Here is a 25,312-nt window from a genome sequence, read left to right as displayed (position 1 = left end):
GGGCACACAGGCAGGCTGACGGAGCCCCGGGATGCTCCCAGGGAAGCAGTGCTGGCAGAGCCTCCACGGCCCACACCTGAGGTTGCGCCCCTTGAACCAAGCCAGGCCCAAGGAGGCTCAGAAGAGACGCGCACGTTCCTTCGGGAGGTGTTCCTATGAGGACAGCGGCCCGGGGAGGGAGGGCGGGAGCTGCACCGAAGGTGCCCTATGGACCGCGTTCTGTGCGAGGCATCTTCCCGAGCCGCCTGGTTACTCCCGCAGCCCCCTGGCCTTGGTGTGCAGAGACCCAGTAAGTTGTTCCGGCCACGTGCAGGCGGGGCAGGGGCTCCTCTCAGACCACCCCCTGCTCCCTGTGAGGCGGCCGTGAGCCGCAGGCCGCACAGAGCTCGCCACAAGCTGGTGGGGGAGCAGCACACAGAGAGGCCCACACGCCTCCAGCTTCTCCCCACACTCCAGTCTCGCGAGACAGCCGCCCTCCAGAGCAGGTCGCCTGCAGGAGGGACTCGAGGCCACTCTCAAACAGCCAGGCAGGCCGCGAAGCAGGAGAAGGCCCTAGCCTAGCCCAAGTCCTGGGCCTTGCTGGGAAGCTGCCACAGCGGGTCAGCACTGGGCCTGCTGGGTGTTCCCTGGACCGGACTCTCCTGGCAGCTCCCTGTGTCTGAGCACGTGCTCCCTCTGGGCACGAGGTCCTCCAGGCAGGGGAGGCTGTGCCCACGGGGAGCAGGGAGTACGTGCTCTGCCCCAGCACCCCCACCCCGTGCCTCGGCCACAAACCCACCCGTGCGGCTCCCAGCCTCTCAGGCCCTGTTTCCGTCACCCGGGCCAAACTCCCACACCTCCTCCCTTCCTGGAGCGCAGCAGCTCGGGTGCGGCCCCATGCAGCTCCCAGGAAGCACACATCTGCCCCCGCACTTGTGATCGTCACTTAGCAAACACAGAGCTATGACACCACTCTCCCTCGCCAGAACGTGGCAAACAGAAACTAACATGTTAAACTCACTTTTGCGTTCTGTGATTTCGTTTAAATTAAAAGCATGAAAACACCTTTAAGGTGGCTGGCTCCAAGGCCCCCCTCCCCTACCCCGTGCCTGTGCTCTCCCAGAAAACCCTCTCAGGGCTTGTCGTCGGCCGGGCACGTCCACAACTGTTAGAAGATGTTCCGCGAGTCCCCTGCCCCCCCTGGGTTTCTGAGAGGGGCTTCATGACAGCAGCAAAATGGGCTAAAATAGTCACAACAAGTCAGAACAGCCCACACCCCACCCACAGGCGGGACCTAGTGGACAGCCAGCCGCCCTCCCGGCCACACAACCGTATTCACAGCTGTCTCTAGAACAGAGACACTTATCTCAAGAAAAAGGGGGGAGGAAGCTTATCAGCTCGAGTTTCACACTCCCAATAACAAAGCTATTTTTCCGCAGTTACCGCAATAACGAAAGCCATTACATAACCTGAAGCTAAACTAGCTGGTTATTTCATGCAGACCACAGCAAGTCTACCCACTCGCTAGCAAATCCTGAGTAAGGTAGGACCAGACCAAATGCACCAGCGACCGGACTGAGACTTCCAGGAGCACAAGAATCGGGAAGAAAGAATGAACGTCCGTAAGGAGCCATGGGGAGTGAGAAGAAGGTCGTTGTGTCAGGCAGGTGGCTCTGGGCGCGCAGAGCTAGTTCCCCACAGCGGACCGGGTGAGCAAAGCCCACGCCCACGGTCAAGCAGTGAGATGGGGGTTTTAAGGTCCTTGGGTTGCTTCGGTGGGTGTGAGGATGTCAGACTTCAGTAAGTTAGGAACTCATGTGATTATTTCTAGGGTAAAAAACCCCCTATCTCCACTCCCTCCCTACTGGCGGGACATGTGTTTTAGTCGCACTCTTTGTTGTTAACCTTGGGAGACATTTGCTTCACAGCTTTAAACATTTAATGTGTTTTTGGATTATCTCACATGCATACAACTTTCCCTGTTTTTAATTTCTTAAATCTCAGACTTTCCATATGAGACAACTTTCTTTCCTTCTAAAATAGATTCTTTAGAAATGCTTTTAATAAACACCTATAGGTATCAAGTTATCCCAGTTTTTGTTTATATGAAAATGTGTTTATTTTACCCTTGTTTCTAAAAGATTCATTAAGTGTAGAATACTGGATGATTTCTTTTCTCCCACCACACGAAGATCTAACTGCCTTCGTGTCTGTTGGTACAGTTAAAGTCGTCTAATGGCCGTCACGTTTCTCCTTTGAACAATGTCTTTTTCTCTCTGATGGATCTTTTGTCTTTAGGGTTCTAGAGGCTCACCATGCTATGTTTAGACATGGGCAGATCTCCCCGTTTTCCCTGATTGGTATCTGTTAGGGTTCCTGAAACTGTACAGTGGTGGCTCTCACCAATTCCGGAAAACTGCTAGTCACTACCTCTTCAAATATTAAATCAACCTTATTCCTATCGCCTTTTTTTCTGGAATACCAATGAATTCTGTGATGTCTTACCAATCTCTGTCCAGGCCTCCTTTCCTCTCTTTCATTGTTTAGATCTCCTTCTGTCTTCGTGCTGCATTCTGGATAACTGCTACGGATTACAGTAAAAGCCACGGAGTATAGTGAATACAAGAAAGAAGTGACAAGAAGCGTAGGGTGAGAAAGTCTGATATGATGTAATTGGGGTTTTTGAAGAAGAGTAAAATGTGGCAGAGGTAATATCTGATGAGATAAATAACATAAAATGTTTAAGAGAGTTGTTCCGGTAGAAGGATTGAGATATCAAACAGTAACTTGATCTACACAAAGAAATGAAGAGTCTTACAATTACAGAAATTGAATTCATGGTTTAAAACTCCCCAACAAACTCCATGCTCAAATGGCTTTAATGGAAAATTCTAATAAATAATTAAGAAAGAATGTCAATTCTACACAAACACACCCTGAAAAGAAAAAAAGGAGGGAACACTTCCTCACTCACTTTATGAGATCAAAATTACCTTAAGAGCAAAACCACATAAAACATTCAAGGAAAAAACAAACAAAAAATACAGGCAAAATCCCTCATGAATACACATGCAGACGTCCTGAACAAAACCCCCTTTCTGTAATGCAGTGTAACGAAGCAGAACTTAGCCCACCAATGTTAGTTCAACATTCAAAATTCAACCAATGTAATTTAACCATTTTTATAGATTAAAATTTTTTAAAAAACATTATTTCAATAGATGTAGAAAAGCATTTGACAAAGTTCAAATGCATTCGTGATTTAAAAAAATCTCAGCAAATTCCTTGCCCTGATACAAGGCATCTATGAAAAATCCACAGCTGTCCTTGCGCCTAACGGTGAGAAACTGAATGCTCCCCGGATCAGAAACAAGGCGAGAGCATCCATTCTTCCCACCGCTACCCAGCATCATACTGGAGACACTAAATGCAGCAATAGAAGTAAAAGAAATGACGAGCATATAGGCTGGAATTTAAAAAAAAGAAAAAGAGCTAATAAATTCAGTGAAGTTGCAAGATACAAGATCAGTATAGAAATATCAGTTTTATCTATATACACTACCAAAAAATTCAAAATGAAATTAAGAAAATAATTACATTTACATTAGTATGGGAAATAATAAAATGTTTCAGAGGAAGTTTAACAAAAATTCAACATGTACTGTGAAAATTACAAAACATTGGAAGAAATTATGGAATACCCAAATAAATATAAAGACAGCCCTGTTCCTGGACTGAAAGACTTCATATTGTCAACATACTTTTAACAAGGCAATCATTGCCAAATTTCTATCTGCCCTCTTTTATAGAAATGGGCAAGTTGAACCTAAAATTCATACAGAATTGCAAAAAATTTCAAACAATCTTGAAAAAGAAGAACAAAGTTGAATGACTTACACTTGCCAATTTCAAAAAACCTACTACAAATCCATAGGATTCGAGACCGTGTGGAACCAGCAAAAGGATATACATAGAGATGATAGATTAGAATTGAGAGTTCAGAAATAAACCCATACATCAATGGCCAAATGAGTCTTGACTGGGATGCTAAGACCATGCAATGAAGAATAAACAGATTCTTTTTTTCAACAAATGGTGCTGAGACCAGTGGCTATCCATATGCAAGTGAAGGAATCTGGAGCCTGGATTCACACCCTGTATAAGAACTAACTCAAAATGGATCAGAGATCTAAATGTATGAGCTAGAATTATAAAACTCTTAGAAGAAAACAGAGGGGAAAGCTTCATGACATTGGATTTCACAACAGCTCTTAAAGACAAATAACCGAAGAAAAAACAGTTAAACTGTAGTTCATATAAACTGAAAACTTTAGTGTGTCAAAGCACAATACCAAGAAATCTGAAAAGACAAGACAAATAATGGGAGAAAATTTGTATCTGTTATATGTCTAAGGGTTTAGTGTTCAGCATACATGAAGATTCCTCACAACTCAACAATAAAAATAAACCCAATTAAAAAGCAGACAAAGAATTTGAACGGATATTCCTCCAAGAAGATATGCAAGTGGCCAATACAAGAAAAGCTGCTTCACGTCATTAGTCATTAGAGAATGTGACCAACACGATGAGATGCCGCGTCCCACCCACCAGAATGGCTCTAACGAAAAAATCAGAAAACAGCAAGTGATAGAAATTTTTTTTTAATTTTTATTTATTTTTTTAAATTTCTTTTCAGTGTTCCAGAATTCATTGTTTATGCACCACACCCAGTGCTCCATACAATATGTGCCCTCCACAATACCCACCACCAGGCTCACCCAACTTCCCACCTCCCTTCCCTCCAAAATTCTGTGATAGCAATTTAAGCACCCAGGGATGCCTGTGGCTCAGTCAGTTAACCAGCTGTCTTTGGCTCAGGTCATGATCCCAGGTTCCTGGGATCGAGTCCTGCCTCAAGCTCCTTGCTCAGCGGGGAGCCTGCTTCTCTCTCCGCCTCTGCCTGCCTCTCTGCCTGCTTGTGCTCTCTCTCTTTCTCCCTCTCTCTGATAAATAATTAAGTAAAATCTTAAAAAAAAACTAAGCCCTCAAACATTGCTGATAGGAATGTAAAATGGTGTATCCACTCTGGAAAACAGTTTGGCCATTTCCTCAAAAAGTTAAACAGAGAGTCACCACACGATCCCACAATTCCACTCCTAGGTATAAACCCAACATAAATTAAAACACATATCCATACCAAAAAATTATACATGAATATTCATAACAGCCAAGAAGTGGAAACATCCTAAACGTCCATCACTTGATCAACAGATAAACAAAATGTGACATAGCCACAAATGGAATATTATTGAGCCACAAAAAAGGAGGCAAATACTGACACATGCTATAAAGTAGACGGACCTTTAGGATATTATGCTAAGTGGAAGAAGCCAGACATAAAAAAACAATATATTATATGATTCCGTTTATATGAAATATCCAGAACAGACGAATCCAAAGAGAAGAAAATAGATTACTGGTTGCCAGGGGTAGGCAGAGGGAGGAATAGGGAGCCATGGGCTAATGCGTATGGGGTTTCTTTTAAGGGTGATAAAAGTCTTCTGGAATTAGTGGCGATAATTGCACAAGTAGTGAACATATTTAAAAAAAAAAACACTAAATTTTACAACTTAAAATGGTGTACATTATATGAATTTTATCTCAATAAAAACAAAATGTGCCAATTACCCCCAATTGGTCTATACAGATTCAACACAATTGCAGTCAAAATCCCAGAAGTCCTTTTCACAGAAACTGACAAGCTGATTCTAAAATATGTAGAAAGACAAAGGACTCAGAATAGGAAAACAATTTTCGAAAAGAAGACCAACACTGAAGACAACCAATCCTAGGGTTCCTCCCAACCATCTAGGCTTCCTCCAAAGCTTCAAGTAGCCAAAATGCTGCAGTTCTGGCAAAAGGGGAGGCAGACAGAGCAGTGAAACAGAACCGAGTCCAGAAATGGTTGCACCACATGCGGCCAACTTACGCAGCAGCAGAGATGATCAATGGAGAAAATAACAGCCTTCACACAAATAAGGCTGAAAGAACATACATACACAAGGGGTGGAAACTGCACCCAAATCCTGCACCATATTGAAAAAAAGAAAAGTTCAAAATGGATCTGAAGGGAGAAAATGGGTTAGAAGACAAGATGTAAAACCTAAGAACGCCAAAATTTTCAAGAAATTTTTACAACTTTGGGGAAGGTGTAAAATTCTTAGCTAGGGCACAGAGCACAAACCACAGAAGAAGAAAAATGTCAAATTTTACTTTATCAGTATTAAATATTTCTGCTTTTTTTGAAAAACATGGTTAAGAAAATAAACACTGAAGCCACACTCTGGAAGAAAATATTTGGAGAACAAGTATCTAATAAACAACTGGTATCCTGATTATGGAACAAACCCTTACAACTCAATGGTTCAAAAATTTTAATGGGCAAAATATTTGAACAGACACTTCACCAAAGAAGACATACAGATGGCAAATAAACATAAGAAAAATAGTCAATATCATTACTCATCCGGAAAATGCAAATAAAGACTACACGACGCCACTAGACACCCACTAGGCAGGAGAAAACTGTAGGAACTGACATCAAGTGGGGCCACTATTACAAGAGCAACAGGTGCTCTTATGTGTCACTTAAAGGAACACAAAGCGCAGCAGGAACTTGGGGAAACGGCTGGGTAGGTTTTTACAAAGTCAAATGTACACGTCCCGTGACTTAGAACAGCCCACTCATGGGTACTCACCAATGAAAAGTGAGGACGTACATCCATATAAAGACCTGCATGGGAAAGCTTACAGCACGTTTATTCATAATCTCTGGAACTATTAGTTTCCAAATTTCCATCAGTCAGTGAATGGCCGAACACACTGAAGTACATTCACTAAATATGACCCAACAACAAAATGGATCCTGGTGAGTGAAAAAACCCAGACTCCAAAAGCTCCATACTGTGCTTCTGTTTCTATGACGTCTAAGGAAGGAAACTGCAGTTACAATGAACAGGTCAGTGCTTGGGGCTTGAGGTAAAGGGAGAAGAAGAGGGAAGGGGAATTTGGGGGTGCTGAATATTCTCTATCATGATTATGTTGATAGTTAACATCTGAATATATTTGTCAAAACTCACAAAACTGTGTCTCCAAAAAGTGTGAATCCCTAAAACTGTATCTAAAAAGAGTGAATTCCATACTATACAAATTATACCTCAAATAAACTTGATGAGGAAAAAAAAGAACACAAGCAGGATAAACATAGAGAAATCTACACTTGGATATATAACGGTGAAACTGGAAAACGTCGAAGACAAACACCTTAAAAATAACCAGAGTTTAAAATATTCCTTAAAATGATAATTATTTAGCTCGAGAGATGGTCTCTCAACAGCATGGAAACCAAAGACGCCATGCAGAGTCCTCGCCAGAGTCCAGGAAAATAACTTTCCATCAAGACTTTTAAGAAGTATCTTTCTTAAAGACTTGAAAGGATAAAGTGAAAGATAATTCTAAAGTTACTTTGAAACACTTTCCATTCGCCTTCCGCTAAAAGCGGGGAGTATTACTGACTGCCATGCCACGGAGTTTTCAGCCACTCCACTAATTCTGAAGTAGGACACATTGGCCATTTCCATGGATGACTTTATAGGACAGCAAAAAGATACAAGGTGCCATGCCAAATATAAAATTCATGAAGATTTCCAAACTGTATCAAGAAAAAAGGTGGAAACTTTAAAACATGCTGCTGAAAACGTGAGATAATTTCTAGGGGTCATAAATAGAAACACTGGCAGATTTTGGTAGATTAGCAAACCAATGCTAAACAATCACAGAGAAAAAATGAGTGAAAAATTAATCCCCAAAACCAGAAAGCAAAACAAAACAAAACCAAAAAACCCAAAATGCCACTGGCAAAGACGCAACGAGTCAGTCAACATGCTTGATTTCCAAAATACGACTTAAACATTTTCTTGATTTTTGCACATTAACTTTTCACTAAATACTTCAACTACGGCTATGAGATCTCTCTCCGTTGTCACAGTACTGTGTATATGTTGAACAAGGTATACTGCTCTTCCTGAGCTCGCAGACATCACTCCTTCTAAAAGAAGTGTGTGCCACATGCCAATTCTTCCCATTAAAATGGAGTTTCATTTTTGAAAGCAATCTTGGGTAAAACAACTTTAGAATTACTTAATACTTTCCAAACATTCAAAATAAAGCATAGAATTGGGGCGCCTGGGTGGCTCAGTGGGTTAAAGCCTCTGCCTTCAGCTCAGGTCATGAGCCCAGGGTCCTGGGATCGGGCCCCTGCATTGGGCTCTCTGCTCAGCGGGAAGCCTGCTTCCTTTCCTCTTTCTCTCTGTCTGCCTCTCTGCCTGCTTGCGATCTCTGTCAAATAAATAAATAAAATCTTTAAAAAATAATAAAATAAAGCATAGAGTAAAAGGAAAACAAAGATGTTTTCAGTTAAATTTTGTTCTCTGTCAACACTCTCACCGTGATGCGTTTTGGAGGCAGCAATCTCTCAGGTACAAGAAGACATGAAGAACAAAGTGGTAGGAAGTGAGTAAATCGGAAAGGGCAACGAGAGTATAAATTAATAAGTAAGGCTGCATGGCATTAAAATACTCTTGAGTCAGGAGAGGATAATCAGAGATAAAGTATCGTAAGAGTCTTATATTGGTAGAAATGTGACTAAAGACACTAACTTGAGTCATAGATAATCAAGTATACATACAAGACAAATATGAAAATAAGAGAAACTAAAATGATGTAGTGAAGAAGAAAATTTAATGAAGAAAAAAAATTTTAAAAATGTGAAGAGAAAAAATAGATGCAAGAAAGTTGAGCCAAACAGAAAGCCCAAAATGAGATTATAGTTAGAAGTCCAAATACATAAGTAATTAAAGTAAATGAAAGTAAACGAAATGTTCCCATCTTTAAAAGACAAAGACTGTCCGAGAGGAAAAAAAAAATTCCATGAGATGCCGTTTGGGAAGATGCATCGAAAACATACAGATCCAGCAAGACTGAAAGAGATACACACTGGGCAAATAAATACCTCAGACTTAAAATTTACTTCAAGGCAATAAAAAGAGCAGTATCAGAGTTTTATAGACCGCATTCCATAAAGATAGGAGGGTTTCATGTGCTAGTAAGACATTCCAGACTCGCATGCACCCAAAAACAAAGTCTCAGCATTTGATACAAAGCAGAAATGAACAGAAACACATGAAAATAGGTAAATCCACAATCGCACTGGCAGATTTAAACACATCTATATCAGTGGTCGGTACATCAGTTAAAAATATCTGTAAGCACAGGAGAGTCAAAAAGGATTCCGACTCTTCATCTAAGGCACAAACAGAAAGCTTATACTCCAAGCCAGCAGAATGCGTTTTACTGAAACACAGAACATTCGTGTCGCTGGACCACAGAGGAGCCACCCTCCAAACACGTCAAAGACATGAACATTGAGACCACCTTGCTGACAATGCACTGAACAAAGCAACTAAAATATTTTAAAATACTGTCCATACATATTAAATGTATATTCTTAGCATAATATTCATACATCTAAACTGTGTTTGGGACTGAGAAACACTTCGAAGTAACTTACATGGCAAAAAAGGGCAGTTGGTGGCTCAGTCCGTTCGGCATTCAGCTCTTGATTTCGACTCAGATCATGGTCTCAGGGTCCTGGTTTGGGGCCCCACATCATGCTCAGTGCTCAGCAAGGAGTCTGCTTGAGGATTCTGTCTCTCCCTCTCCCTCTGTCCCTATTCCCGCCCTCTCTTTCTAAAATAAATATTTAAATCTTTTTAAAAAATCATAGTGGAAACATAACATTTATAAGGATAATAAAAGTACTATATATCTAAATTTGAGCACTGTGATAAGCTGTACTTAAAAGGAAAATTTTTTTAAAAATCTTATTTAAGGGACGTCTGGGTGGCTCAGTCATTTGGGCCGCTGCCTTTGGCGCAGGTCATGATCCCAAGGTCCTGGGATCGAGTCCTGCATCGTGCTCCTTGTCCAGTGGGGAGCCTGCTTCTCTCTCTGCCTCTGCCTGCCACTCTGCCTGCTTGTGCTCTCTCTATGGCAAATAAATAAATAAAATCTTAAAAAAAAAAAACAACTTTTTTTAAATTTAATTACGCGATCTCTGTGCCCAACATGGGGCTCAAGCTCTTGGCCTTGATCAACAGTCGGATGTTCTACTGACTGAGTCAGCCAGGTACCCCTAAAGAAAAATTGTTAACTTTAAATACTTATTTATATGAAAAGAAAGTTGAGTGGGCAAATATCCAATATAAGTTGGAAAAAAATAAAACAAAACAGCAAAATGAATCCCAAAAAGCAAAAGGAAGGAAATAAGAACAGAAATCAGTGAAACAGAAAACTAAATATCCGGGAGATGCCTGGGTGGCTCAGTTACGTCAGCTTCATCTCAGGTCATGATCCCAAGGTCCTGGGATCGAGCCCCACATCAAGTTCCTTGCTCAACAGGGAGCCTGCTTCTCCCTCTGTTGCTCCCCCTGCTTGTGCACACACACACACTCTCTCTCTCTCTCTGACAAATAAATAAATAAAATCTTAAAAAAAAATCCTGTAAAAAAAAATCAACATATTGAAATTTTATTTTAAAAATTAATAAAAACTGAACTATAGAAGTACTAGGATAAAACATGAATGATTCTCTTGTTCATCTGACTTTAGGAAATGCTTTTCCACTGTGACTAAAAAATTCACATGCAGAAAAACAAAAGATGGACAAATGTGATTATAAAAAATAAAAATCTTTGACATAACAAAAATACCTTGAGAAAATACTTATGACAAATAATAAATGGAAGAAAGTATATTCGGCATGTATCACAGAAAAATGAAAGAATGTCCCTAATGGACAAAAAAATTTTTAAACTGAGAGGAAAAAAAGGCCCCCCCAAATCTTAAAGAAAAACCAGAAGAACACATGAAATGCGACAGAAAAATGTCTTTGAACCGATGAAAAGATGTTCCACTCCCCTCAGAGGAAGAGAAATGCAAATTAAACCCACACCGAACTACTGCGGCTCTCCTAGCACACTCTGGCAGAAATCCACTCGCTTAACAACCCACTCTGTGTCGTGAGGAGCCCGGGTGGCGTATGAAGTGTGGAATCACTGTATTCGCACACCCAGACCTAATGAAACATGGTATGCTAAAGAAAGGAGAGAAGGAAGGAAGGAAAGAAGGGAGGGTTAGGGTTAGGGATGGAGCGAAGGGGATGCGAAGGGGAATGGATAGGAAGGCGACAGGGAAGGGAAGGGAAGTGAGAGGAAGGGAAGGGAAGGGAAGGGAAGGGGATGTCAGGTCATGACAGTGGAACCCTCGGAGTGGGGCTCGTGCTCACACAACCCCAAGAGCGCCCCTGCCCTTCCAGCCCTGTGCTGAGAGAAGGAGCCGCTGACGACCCCGAAGAAGGCCCTCATCAGAGCCCTGCGGCACCTGCACTCTGCTCTCAGACTCCCAGCCTCAAGGAGGGGACAGAAATTTCTTTTGTGCATAAGCCACCAGTCAGTGGTTCTCCTTACGGCAGCCCAAGCAGACCAGGACAGGACTGAGACACGGAGGGGAAGGACGGGGCACCCCACGGGGACCAGAAGTCTGCCTGGAGGGTTCCTGCTCGCCAGGGACCATGTGAGCCCCCAAACCACTGACGACTGTGAAGAACTGTAAACTAGATCAGTGATCAAATAAAAACCAAAATCCATCAAACCAAACTGCTAATACACAGGTAAGTAAGCCAAGAGAAGAGCGGGCGGTGCACTGCAGACAGCCCGGTGCTGACAGGCACGCATGGAGAGTGCTGGAAGTGGACGGGCGTCGATTTGCAACCATCACAGTGAAGACCAGTCTCGGAAGAAATCACTGACGCACACAAATCCCGGAGAAATTTTCTTGAAGGGCACTGTGCTGCCTGTTCTTAAAGTAAAACGCCCCCCACCCCCGACAGCTCATCAGCTGCAAGGGGGAAGAAGTAACGAGGCCGGCTGGGACAGATGGGCAAGTCGGTGACTGAGCAAAGAGCTGTACATCCCCAAAGAGGAGACGGACACTCTGCGTCTGTCCAGACACAAAGCCTGAGAATCTTGGCCCACCTCCCACATGGAGGCTCGCGACGGAATGTCATGGAGAAGGACCGATTACCAGACAAACCCACAAGGAAGAAACTATTTTTTGAAATGGGTCTTGCTCTTCATGAAGTCAATGTCATAAAAGTGACAGGGACGTTGCAAAAATGTTCCAGATTAGAGACCAGGGATACCCAAGCAACAAGCACAAATCTGCCCCAGACTGGGCTGTGTGCCTGCACGGGGGGAACAGTATGGAAGATGCGTCGCTGAGCCACAGGAGGGCCGAGAGGGAGCGTGGGAGACGGTCCCAGGCTCAGGACACGGTGCCTCTCCCCTCCTCCACACACAGACCCTCCCGCTCCCGGCTCCCAGGGCCTGGGCAGGCTTCAGTCTTCAAACCTTGTCTCTTCCCTAGCTCCTTCTCAAGGGCTAAACACATTCTAACTGTTCCTGTGAAAAAACAAACAGCTGTGTCCTAGACGCTTGTCTCCATAGTCAAACATGAGGCCGCCACCCCCCTCCCTCCCTCTCCTGCACTTGGCGCTGTCCAATACGGAGTGGAGTTTCCTTTTCAGTCCCCCCGACGGACACGTCCACGTCGGAACTCATCTTACTGTACTTCCCTCCCTTCTCCACCTGTGGAAGAGAAACCACATTTGGTGGCAATGCGCTGTCACCCTGGTTACACGCAAACGGACACTCTCCAGAGCCGCTCGTGGAAATGGAAACAGCCCGGTCTCCTGAAAGGTGGGACGACCACGACTACTTGGAACCTGAACTTCTTACAACTGACTAGTAAGGAGTGAGGGGATGAAGAGAAGGTTCAGGAACAGGAGCTCCGAGACCAGACCTTGTGGTCTGGAGCTGACTTCAGTTTCCTCGCCCATAAAACGGGATAATCGAAGACCTCGGAGCATTACAGGGATTGAGTGAGCGGCTTCCCACCTCCACCTGGAACAAAGCGATTCGTAGAGAAACCGTCTTTTCATAGGCTCAAGCACACATTACAGGAAAGACACCAATGCCCTCACCCTCTTGCAGAACCTCCCATTCCTGCCGCCTCTCTGCTCCTGCTCTGAGACCAGGTGGGAACAGGAAAGGAGACGCAGTCTCACAGATGGAGAAGCAGCGCAGACAGGGACAGTGACCTAGCTAAGGTCACCGGGTGATTTGGGAGAGAAGCTGGAAGCAGAATGCAGTCTCTGGATCCCCAGGCGGGCCGATGCCCCCAGCCCCGGTGGACTCCTACCAGAAAGTTCTCCTCCCATGACTTCCGCCCCTGCTCTGCCAAACCGATACAAGGGGTGATGAGGACGGCTCATTGCCATGCTCGGGTAGCAGCTGTTCCCCAGCTGCCGCCAGCCCCAGGGGATCTGGCCCGAGGCCCAGGCTCTGCAAAGACAGTGCACGTGGACGCAGCCCTGGTAAGAGGCAGGCTCCTAACCGGCCTAGGGGGAGGCAGAGCTGGGAGGGAGACGAGTGGGTAGAACCAAGCACGTGTACTCAGTTACAGGGTGAACCAAGCCAGGGGTTACAGACTTATGCCCTGAAAGAGCGTGAGAGCCAGAGCCCTTAGCAGGGGTAGAGGCCCACCCTGAAAGCCTCTTGTCAGCTCTGGGTCACGGGAGTGTATCACTGGTCACCCGTCACATCCAAAGACAAGTGGCCTCCAGGACACAAGTAGGAAGAATGCCCTGTGTCGAATGGTGTAACTTGTGCGTACCACTGGCATTCCAGAGGAAGAACAGAGGCTTGAAATAGGCAGAATGAATGTGTTTACGCAGAAAGTAGAAGCACCCTTGGCCCCTGTGACCACGCTGACACTCCCCAGGGTAGGAAGCGTCAGGCCACTCTTACCAGAGCGGGAGGAAGTGCATCGCTGGCCACACGGCCTGGCTATAGAACAGCAGTAAAGGTTCCGGGTCTGTACGGAACGGAAGTAATCTTTATAAAGGAAGCGTCTGGAAAGGCCAGCTCCCATTTGTCTACATGCACACCTAGAGGTGACTTGTCCTCCAACCCGGACACGCCATCCGCGGTCACCACGGAGCAGTGGTAACGCGCTCCAGATCCATCACTGTCCCTGCATGCGGGGCCGCCAGACAGCCTGGCAACGTGGCAAAGAGGGAGGAATGAATGAGTCATCTTGTGAAAAACGATCGGCCCCTTCCTGCCAGGCTGCAATGCATCTGAACCTCAGGAGGACGGCACTCCCCAGCATCCCCATGAGAAGAAAAAGGCAAAGAATAAAAACCACTCAAGCAAATCAAAAAGAAAGCCAAGCAGAGAACATAAGCAGATAAACAGACGCCTTAAGGTCTTTGGGGGCCCAGCGGGGCAGCTATGGCATCATCGTGGCACAGGGCTCCCCGAGAGCCCTTCAGCAAGGCGTCCCGTGCCCACCTTAAATAAGGAGCAGAAAGAGAAGGCTGGCTGGAGGCCTCCGCAGCCACAGGCACTGGCCCGTTGCTCATCTCTCTCTGGAAGGATGGGAAGCAGCCTTCCCCAAGGAGCCACCCACTTCACGGCACTGTCCCTCTCCTCTGTTCCTGAAGCACACGTTTCCATGAGAAATGGGGCCCCTCCCTGCCCCCACCCTGCATGCACTGGGACCCTAGCACGGGGGGTGGGCCTATGGGCAGTGCCCTCTCTGTGGGTGTGGGAAGCACCCCCAAATCTAGCCCCCTCCTAGGCCTAACAGCACACGGGCTACGCATGCACCTTTTAAACACGTAGACCCTCTGCTAGGAACCCCCCAGCTCGAGTACAGGTGACCCCAGGCTGCCACTCAGTCTCATCCTTGCCGGTGGCTGACAGCTGGCTGCTCCCCCAAACCCCTTCTCCTTCCTGTGTAATCACAGCTGTGGCAGAACACAGGGCTGCAGGGGCCCTGGGGAGCAGGGCCCACCACACTGTACTGCTAGTGGACAGGCATCCTGTGTACAGTGATGCAAGTCGGCCTAATCCGGCCTTCAGACCCTGAAAGGTGGTTGTTGCCCTTCACGGTGCCCTTTTTCCTTCCCTTGAGAACACACCCGACACACGCGCACTCCTTTCAGCTGGAGGTCCTGACAACACAAGGAGCTACGACGCCCGCAGAATGGCAGTACCTGGAGCCTGGGGCCAGGATGACCTCTGGGGCAGGAGGGTTCCTGGAGCTCAACCCACCAGCGACCACCACACAGAGAGAGAAATCTGACCTCACCCGGTTCATCTTCCCTGCTGCAGGTGGTGGCGGTCGTGGGGCCGGGGACACAACTGTTGCTCTGGGCACGTGCACCAGCACATGGGTCTCTCGGCCCCACGACCGCCACCCAGCTCTGACTGAGGATCCCAAAAGCCCCTGGGGTACTTCTCTGTATGGCCCAACATGGAAATTAAGGTGCTCCCGAACTCCAGGCCCTCTTCTCACTACACGCTGTTTCCATCTCCCTGGCCCCTCAGTGTCACTCTGCCACCTTTTCTGTGTGCTCCTACCACATCCCAGTAACTTGCCACGTGTCCCTCTGTGTAAGGCCCTGGCCGCACGACCACCAGCCCTGGCCAAGCTCTGGTCATCGCTCCTACATGGCAACCACGGCCCCATAGGCTTCTGTATCCTGTGTCCACCCTCACTGACTCAGGCCACACTCTGAGTATGAAGCTTTAAAAGTAGAAAGTTTTGCGCAGCAAAGGAAACAGTCAACAAAACAAAGAGGCAACCCACGGAATGAGAGAAGATATTCACACATGACAGTACAGACAGAGGGCTGATGTCCAAGATCTATAAAGAACTCAAAAAACAGATAATCGCATCAAAAAATGGGCAGAGGACATGAACAGACACTTCTCTAATGAAGACATACAAATGGCTATCAGACACATGAAAAAATGTTCATCATCACTAGCCATCAGGGAGACTCAAATTAAAACCACATTGAGATACCACCTTACACTAGTTAGAATGGCCAAAATCAACAAGACAGGAAACAACGTGTGTTGGAGAGAATGTGGAGAAAGGGGAACCCTCTTACACTGTTGGTGGGAATGCAAGTTGGTGCAGCCACTTTGGAGAACAGTGTGGAGATTTCTCAAGAAATTAAAAATAGAGCTTCCCTATGACCCTGCAATCGCACTACTAGGTATTTACCCCAAAGACACAGATGCAGTGAAAAGAAGGGCCATATACACCCCAATGTTCATAGCAGCAATGGCCACAGTCGCCAAACTGTGGAAAGAGCCAAGATGCCCTTCAACGGACGAATGGATAAGGAAGATGTGGTCCATATACACGATGGAGTATTATGCCTCCATCAGAAAGGATGAACACCCAACTTTTGTAGCAGCATGGACGGGACTGGAGGAGATTATGCTGAGTGAAATAAGTGAAGCAGAGAGAGTCAACTATCATATGGTTTCACTTACTTGTGGAGCATAAGGAATAACATGGAGGACATGGGGAGATGGAGAGGAAAAGTTAGCTGGGGAAACCGTAGGGGGAGACGAACCGTGAGAGACTGTGGACTCTGAGAAACAAACTGAGGGCTTTGGAGGGGCGGGGTGGGGTTAGATGAGTGGGTATTGTGGAGGGCACAGATTGCATGGAGCACTGGGTGTGGGGCATCAACAATGCATCTTGGAACACTGAAAAAATAAATTAAAATTTAAAAAAAACACAGTAAAAAAAATAAATAAAATAAAAGTAGAAAGTTAACAACAGAAGTACAGTGGGAAAAATCATGTACAAAATGTTAGAACCAAGCACGGAAATGAGAAGCATCTGAATGATTACAGGTCACATCAAAACCAGTGGGGCAGAGTTCCAAGTGTCTTGAAAGAAATCTGAGAGCCGAGAGGCAGTCATCAGAAAACAAGGTAAACATACGGAAAGAGCATTTGAGAAACTAGAAAGATAACAGCATAACCCTAAAGAAAAAGGAAACATGCATTAAATTTAGAAATTAAATTGCAAACAAAATTATAAATGATCAGTATAACTAAAGCTATTAAAAATTAAAAATAGCTAAATCAGAAATGAAGCCGAGTTTGACAAATCTGACTGAAACACTGAACCAAGGCTTAGAAACAAAGAGAAGGCGGTGAGAGTTCCGGCGAAGACCGAGACCACAGGGGCCTGGTTGAGCACGCACACCCCTGTGCCTGCGAGCGCCGCAGGGACTGCCTCTCCAGGAAGGAACCCACGCACACACACGAGAGCAACCGTATCGGCTCCAAAACAGGCTCTGGGCTTAGAGGCCTTGATAGAGCCATGTACCGACTATTAGACCAAAAATATTTGCTTTTTTAAGTAGAAAATAGAAAATTTCGTTATTTAAATTAAGGATAGAAAAATACGGGAAGTTCCTCAAGTCATGTTATGGGGGCAGGCTATCATTTACATGGGACCCCCAAACACTGAGAATTAGAAGGAAGGAAACTTCTAGAGCAGTGTCCCTCTAGCGTGAGCCCGACTCCTAACCTTTATGGTAACTCAGGTCCATGCTAACCCCAATCCCAGGACCAACCTAAACTCCAGACCTAACCCTACCACTAACCCTTATTGTAGCCCAAGCAAAATTCCGTGAGGGGATTACAAATAGAAGAGTATCAACAAGTATCAGTATGGTCTACCAGGATTTATCCTGAGAATCAATACTTTAAGTTTCGTCAGGGGAATTCTCTACAGTAAGAGATGAAAGGAGAAAATCACGGGATTATCTTAATAGCAGCAATGAACACATTTAGTAAAATGCAACTTCCACTTTTGACTGTGAGAAACAACTGGACAGAAGAGCCAGAGGAGGGAACTCCTGTAACTTGAAGAACGGGGCTCAGACAGCCACATGACCATGCTTCCTAGGGAAAGCACTCGGATCAAGTCAGGACGAAATAAAAAAATTCAGCAGAATTTACAGCTAAATTTACACCTATTACAGCTAAAAGTGCTTTAACACATGGCCATGTCCAAATAATGAATACCGATCGCAGCCTGCACACTATTAAATATTAGAGAAGTGTAATGAGAAAAATCTCAATTACCATAACCAGATAACAAAAATAAGTTGGAAAGGGGCTCAGAAGAGAAAATCCACAGTAAGAAAGCTACACACAGCAACTGGAGGCTTAGAACAAATGGGAAAATAGAGTATCTTCCTGCAGTAGAAAGTGAACAGTGGTAAAAAAGCAACTATTTTCAATTCAAATTATAGCTTTGATCTATCTGAAAATAAACCCCAATATGACTCATTTTTTAACTTAAAAATCATTCTAAAGTTCATCTAGAAAGTGAGTAGCCAAGAATAGCCAAAATATTTTTAATAATGGGATTATTGGATAAATATACCATGAAGCTAGAAAAATTAAAACAGCCGTACCAGCATAAGAACAGATTAGAGAATGCAAAAATCAACAGTAATGCATACAATATTTTCATATTAGACCAATTTGCAGGACAAAAGTAGCAGCACAAATCATTGGGAAAATGAAGTATTTCTCAATAAGTAGTATCTTCAATACTCGTAAGAAAAAAATAACTTATACGTTCACCTAGTAACATACAGCAAATGAAATCCCAAGCGGGTTACACAAGTCAGTGCAAAAAAATAAAAGCAGAAAAGAAAACTGAAGTCACTACCCACGTTTAAGAACGGGAAGGGGTTTTCCAAATGTAAGACTGCCCCCACTTGCCACGACCCGGGGAACGGCGAATGCCCCGGTGGGGGAAGCCCTGCAGGATGCCCCCACGAGGGCAGGAATACTTTGGAAGGAGGCAGGCCATGCAAGCAGCGGCAGAGCTGGGAGCCGCCGCAGGCCTTGAGCTTCCACGGCTCCCAGGGACACGGCGCTGGCGCGATCCAGCCATCAGGCCGCAGCCAGCCCTCCCACGGACGCCTCTCGGGCTGTGCATCTCCTGTGACCCGGGGTCCAGCGTGGAGGAACAGTGCCATCCTCGAGAAGAGGGAAAGCGGCTCACGCACAGGGCTGCTCACCCAACTACGACGGACATGGTGACAGGCGCGAATGAGACCCACACACGTTAAGCGAAAAGGGGACGACATAGGAAGGCCACACCACCACTGACTCACTCCCTAAACAACACAGGTCCGCTGGGACGCGGATTTTTTCGATTTGTACCATACAGTGCTGTAAATGTATTTTTTATTTTCTCTCAGGGTTTTCTTCATAACATTTCTTTTCTCTAGCTTACTTTACCGTAAGAACACAGTATACAACACACAAGTATGCGTGAACCAACTGTTTACGTATGAGCAGGGCTTCCGGTCAGCAGAGGGTTGGGTTTGGAACGAGTCAAAAGTTACATGTGGATTTCCGACTGTGTGGGAGGGAGGTCAGCAACCCGAACCCCATGTGTTCAAGGGTCAACCGCACCCATAGAGTGCAAACCGTACAAACTTATTTTAAAAACAATGTTTTCAAAGCAGGTAACGTGGACATGTTGCGTGCCAGTCAGCTGAAAGCAGGGCCCAGACGTACCCTCATCCCTGAGGTAGAACCAGGAGGAAAGAGACCAAACGTGTGCAGCAGTGTGGGGGCCCCGCGGCCAGAAGCACCCCCCGCAGGGCCCTCTGGGAGTGCTGGGGGAGGGTTAGGACGTTGGGCTCACACACGGGGGCGGGGGGCAGGAGGAGGGGACGCGCCACAGACACGTGAGAGCAGGACGGCGCAGGGTCTGGGAGCCTGGGAAGGAACACACCACAAGCGGGGTCACTGCGGCCGCTGCAGAGCCCAAGATCTGACGAGAAAGGCTTTTTCCTGGATTCAGGGAAGCAGAGGCCTCACAAGCTGGCCGAGTGGTGAGGCTGAAGCCCCACTGGGGAGGACCAGATGGCCATTCGATGGAGCTGGGCCCAGGCGGGAGCAGAGATGGGGGGGCGCAGGTTTCCTAATTTTTTTGGTAAAACCGTATTTGCTATATAACCTTTTAATTTTTACTTTTAACGAAATTATAAATGTACATAGTTTTTAAAGTCAGAGAACCCCACAAAGCTTACAGTGAGCAGTGCCCCTTCCCTCCCTGCGCCTCCATCCCATGTCCTACACCGCGTCCTCTCTGGGTTCCTCCCCGCTTTGGTATTAGTCTCCGGAGTTCAAGGACTCCAGTCCTCTGGACCGTCACTGACTTCCTACTAGGACAGGGGAGACCCCGCCCCTCGCCCATGTGCTGTCCTCCTCCGGAGGCTCTGGAGCCCCTGCGCACCCCTCTTGCTGGCTCCCTTCTAGTACAAGGCGGGCGCTTCCCGGAGTGAGCGAAGCAGGATGGCCTTGTCTGGTTGCTTAGTTTTCTGTGTGCTCGTTGCTAATTTGCTTCCCAACTCCCAGCTCCTGGCCAACTCCAGGCCAAGGATGAGTCACCTCCTGACGACTCCGACACAGCAGGAAACAGCCCAGGAGCCGCCTGCTTCTTGCACTGGCCTCAGAATGGCCGCTCCACTCCCAGGCGTCCGAAAGCCATCCCAGTCCCCCGGGTGTTCAGGGGGCCAACAGGGTAGAGGCCGGGTTCACGCCACTCTGTGCAGCCCCATCTTCCCTGCAGAACAGCAGTCCTGCCCCCCCACCCCTTCCCCCACTGCCCCGGTGCCTAGTTCACCCTCCAGAGAGGAAGCTGAGCTTTAGCCCGAGGCAGGAGGGGCTCCTCAGGCTAGGTGGGGGAGGAGGGCTGAGAACCTGGCTGCTTTCGAAACAGGTTTTCCCGAAATTGCCTGTTTCAGCCCCATCTTTACTGCCCCCTCCTCCTCAGAGGTTCACGGCAATGTCATTCCTGAGACTTGGGGGTCTGTCTGCCGTGCGATCCATCTGCGTTCCCGACCTCCCAGCAAAAGCGTGTGCACGCCTCCCCACTTTCTGTGCTCAGATCTGCTATGTCCCTCTGCTTGTCCATCTGCTTTCTGAACTCCCAAACTCTGTCATCTCCTCTCCAGCTCTTGGAGGCCTCTTCCTCGTAAAAATATCTCACCTGTCATTTTAGTGGGTTCGTAAGAAGCAGCAGAGGTCGCTGTGAATTCAAGCTGCCATTTTGGCTGAAAATCAAGGGAGGCAGTTTTTTTCATTTTAAGAGGGGAGTTATCAAGTCATCTTGGATGCTAACAGAAGTGGCCTGGCAGGGAGACAGAACTGCGACGCAGAGGAGAGGTCCTCAATGGGGCAGGAGCAAGGTCCTGTGCAGCCCCAGGCCCAGGGAGACCCGGGGGATAGGGGGCGGAAGGGCGGAGGGGCAGAGGGGCAGGAGAGCAGGATGGCAGCACTCGGGATGGGAAAGTGAAGCGCCTCTTTTCTCCGTGAACAATGAGGCAGGGGCAATAGCGAAGACTGAGATCTAATTAGATTAGGAATGGGAAGAAGAAAGGCCAGATGTACAAGAACTGCCTCCGATCCAAGCAAACCCACTAGGGAGCCTGCTGGGACGGGATCGGAGGCCCTGCACAGGGTGGCCCCCAGGCAACACACCCGAGATAGGAAGGAACCAGAGTCACCACCAAGAAGGCCCAGCAGGGAAGGAGGGCCCTGATGGAGGAGTCCCAGTCCTCCGGGCTGGACTCATTACAAGTGAGATTCAAAGTTCTTTTTCATATTTGCCAAATCTTCCAATTCTGCAGTGAGAATTATTGTCTGGAGGCAATGCAGGAAAACACCCTATAGAAATCAATAACCAAGTCAGTAAGTATGACAGAAAACAAAAGACCTCCAAGTAAACAAAAATTTCAATAGTTTTGTTAGTACGGTCTCTTAACGTCCTGCTCTTAGTGTGGTCACAGGCCGGGTGCTAGATGCGCAGGGCAGGGGCTCTGCGGCTAAGCAGCCGTGGGAGCCGTGGGAGGCGTGGGAGCCGTGGTCCTGCGGCGAGCGTGTGGGATTGCAGGGCTCCCGGCCACGTCCAAGCAGAGCCGTCACGCAGAAGCGGCTTCGCTCCGGACAGATGCCCTTGCCCTCGCTCTAAGGAAGTGTGGAAGGCTCTCAGAGATGTGCAAATGGAAAACCAAGTCCTCCCAAAGCTGCCACATCCCCTGGGGAAGAGCGTCCGCCGCTCCGCTCCAGCCCGGCTCGTCAGGAAGCCCACAGGGCGGCACTGCAGGACTCGGCTAGGATTAGAATCGGCCCTTTCGGCTCCAACCAGCTTGGTGCTCCCGGCAGCTCCCGCTCACCTGCAGGAGAGGCCACGGGTGCCCTCTAAAAAGCTCACTGCCTTGACTTAACCAAGCCTCCGGTAATCCCCAGGACCTGCGCTGCAGCCCTCCGGAATCACGGTCTGGGCAGCCGGCCTGCTGGGCTCATCCCGGCCTCTCAGCCCGGCTGCCCGGGGCCTCCTCTCCTCGCGGGGACCCTGAGGTGCTGTGCACACGAGACGGGGCGTCAGTTGGGGCCAGCCCACCCCACCCAAGCATGTTTGCTTATTTCCAGAACCGTCGGCCAGGTTCCCCATTTGCCAGGAGGAGAAACTTGGACGACACCAGATCTAGGGGGGAAGGAGGCCCAGTACATACAAGGTGTTGTTTGTATGCCTGAATCCCAGAGGCCCTCCCCTCGGGACGGCTGTGAGAATTAGATCCAGACTTGCACAATTACAGAGTTGGTCCCAAGCCAGTGGGGATTTGGATGTCCTCTCAGAAGCAAGTAGTATAACAGCTTTAGTTTAACAGCCCAGCACTGAGAGAAAGAAAGACAACCGAGCTCCCTGCTCCCACACTTGGGCCCTGTAGAGTGAGAACCAGCCTGTGGAGGATCCTCCAGGCCCCTGATGGGCACCCTGCTGCTCTCTGACCTCATCTCTCTCCGCCCCCCCACACCCTGGGAGTACTCCGGGCACATGGCTCCCCTTGGCCTGGAGCCCTCTGTGCCCCAACACCCCGGGGCTCGCTCCTGCACCTCCTTCAAGGCTCGGCTCTGCTCGGAAGGCCCTTGTGCGGCTGCGGTGCGTTTACTTAGTACATTCATCTTCTGTAAGCCCCACAGGGGCCGGAGCCAAAGGAAGTCAGGCTTCAGAAGAGTGCCGGCACACCACAGGCGCTTGGTAAATATTTGTAAATGAATGAAAGAACAAACAAGGCCTTTGTTCAAGCAATTTGTTGTTAAGAACTTTCCAGTTCTAATATCAGTCAGAACTCAGGTTACCCTCCAGCCCTAGCTACCTAGTGTTCCGACTCCTCACCACCACCGCAGTCTCTCCCGAGGGGGCGTCTCACTAAGTCACGGCCCTGCTGCAGGCGCAGGTGCCCGAAGCAGTAGCGCTCTCTGAGCAGCACCAGCTGAGCTCAGGACTCGGGGCGGCTCCTTGCGGCTGCCGTCAAAACCACCGGGGAGGGCAGACGCTGACTTCAGCCCCCATCCTATCAATGCGGCAGCTCCTGCTTCTCCGACCGTTGTGAAGGGCTCGTGGGGTCAGAAGACTGGGCTCAACCCCTGGTCTCACCACGGACCACACAAGGTTATGCTTTCGCTGAGCCTTGGAAAGTGTACAGAACGGCAGTAGCCACCTCCCAGGGCGCGGTGAGGGTGGAGTGGGGGATTAGACGGGAAGAATCGGAACCGGCCCAGCGGGCACGAAGCAAGCACGTCACGAACACTAGCTGTGATCATGACCTCAGTAGTATTCCATGCAAGGCTGCTGAAAATCAAGTTTCCCGCTGAAAACTTTTAGAAAACAACATTTACAAACTTTAGAAAAAGACATCTTAAAGATTTAAAGGAATCTTTTCAAGGTCGTTTTGCATAGCTGGAGTCAAGGCCACAAGGAGGTGTCCACACAGCCGGGACTCGCCACCACGAGCACAGCCTGCGCCTGTCACTGCTGGCTGGCGTGCACTGCTGAGGCCTGGCACAAAGGCGTGCGTCCGGCAGTGCACGCTGACGCCGGCCCTCAGGCCCCTGCTGGACAGTCTGGTCATGTTAAGTGGGAGAAAAATGTTTAACAGAAGAGGAGAAAATGGCTTCTTTTTAAATCTTGGTTCTATAAAATTCAGAAAGAAATCATGCAAATCACTGACGCTGTTGGTGCTCTCAGGCCTGTGACAGGTTCCTCATGTGATATGAAACCAGGCCACCAGGAGAGGCAGCAAGAAACATGGCTTCAAACGCAAGCAAGATTTTTAAAATCAACTGACGTAGAAAAAAACCACTCGATTTAAAGACACAACCTCTATAAAGGCATTATAAGAAGCACTACTTACATGGAACCATGTGAAGATCTCTCTCTGTAGATAGCCCTGTAAATGGATTAAAAAAATAATTATAATTGGAAATCATAGATAGAAAATAACCAAAGAATAACGGTATCACCTTAGATGCCAAATTTTATCAAACCAAAGGAATTTATTAAAAGAATGGACTCAAAAATCAGTCATATAGGATGTCAAAGGCAGTTTCCCAGAGGGGAAAAATATCCATAAAAGAGGTTAGATTCTAGACTGAGTTCAGAACTTAAGATATAGATACCAGTTTAGAGCCCCAGACTCCCCTAAAACCTGACCCAGAGTCGTAAAGCTGATGGAAAGTGTTGGGAAAGTACAGATTCTTAATTCCTTGGGCCTGTGGGGAGCAGTAAGGAGAAGACAGGGCGGGGGGGGGGGGGTGGAACCCCTGGGTACTATGGTCTCAGGTCCAAGTCTGAAAAGTACCTCACTTGGATAGGACAAGGCGCCTTGGCAAAGACTTCCTGTGCACGTACATGCCACTGCCAAAGGCACCTACAGCAGCCCAAGGCCTGTGCACAGTGAGGCCCGAAGCCCCGAGGAAGATCAGAAACCCCGAACAGGACGTCCATCCACTTCCAGCCGAGACAGAGGAAGACAGACCAGACTGATGGTGAAAACCAAGACAAAAGACATAAGACAGGGTTTTGAGACACAGAACAATGATCCCTGAGGGAAGGAAACAAATGTGATGCATCCTGACTGCCAGCCTACGGCTTAGGTGGAGTTTTCTGGCTAAAGTGCAGGAAGGAGGAACCTAGCAAACCCAGGGGAGTCCCAAGATGAGGAAGCAGCTGAAATTCAGGGATGCGAGCAGCTAGAATTAGCAGGGTAGAGTACCCAAGAGGAGGGAGCTGCAGAGAGAAATGTTCGAGAGGCCTCGGGGTGAATCAACTTGAGGCTTCGGCTAGACACCAACCAGCACATGCGGGTGAGCCGTCTACTGAGGACAAGGAAGGAGCCCTCAGACAGAGCAGGCAAACAGCATGTGGCTCCCATGCTCCAGGAGCAGTTCAGACTTCC

The 25,312-nt window shown here is 47.5% G+C and overlaps 1 protein-coding gene across 11 annotated transcripts in view; it reads right to left on the bottom strand.

Moving 5' to 3' along the window:
- PCBP3 (poly(rC) binding protein 3) overlaps window positions 1-25,312 on the bottom strand; it is a 246,681-nt gene that overhangs the window by 147,994 nt on the left and 73,375 nt on the right. For 10 of the 11 annotated variants that reach the window (XM_046002832.1, XM_046002831.1, XM_046002839.1 and 7 more), the window contains exon 2: window positions 24,269-24,304. The exons of the other annotated variant lie outside the window; for it this stretch is intronic. The gene's annotated coding sequence lies outside the window, so the exon portion shown is untranslated. The remainder of the gene's footprint in view (window positions 1-24,268; window positions 24,305-25,312) is intronic. 11 annotated transcript variants of the gene reach the window in all.

Source organism: Meles meles, chromosome 4 (assembly GCF_922984935.1).
Source record: "Meles meles chromosome 4, mMelMel3.1 paternal haplotype, whole genome shotgun sequence".
Lineage (NCBI taxonomy): Eukaryota > Metazoa > Chordata > Mammalia > Carnivora > Mustelidae > Meles > Meles meles.
The sequence above is the reverse complement of the archived record's forward strand: the minus strand, read 5'-3'. Positions and strand labels throughout refer to the sequence as shown.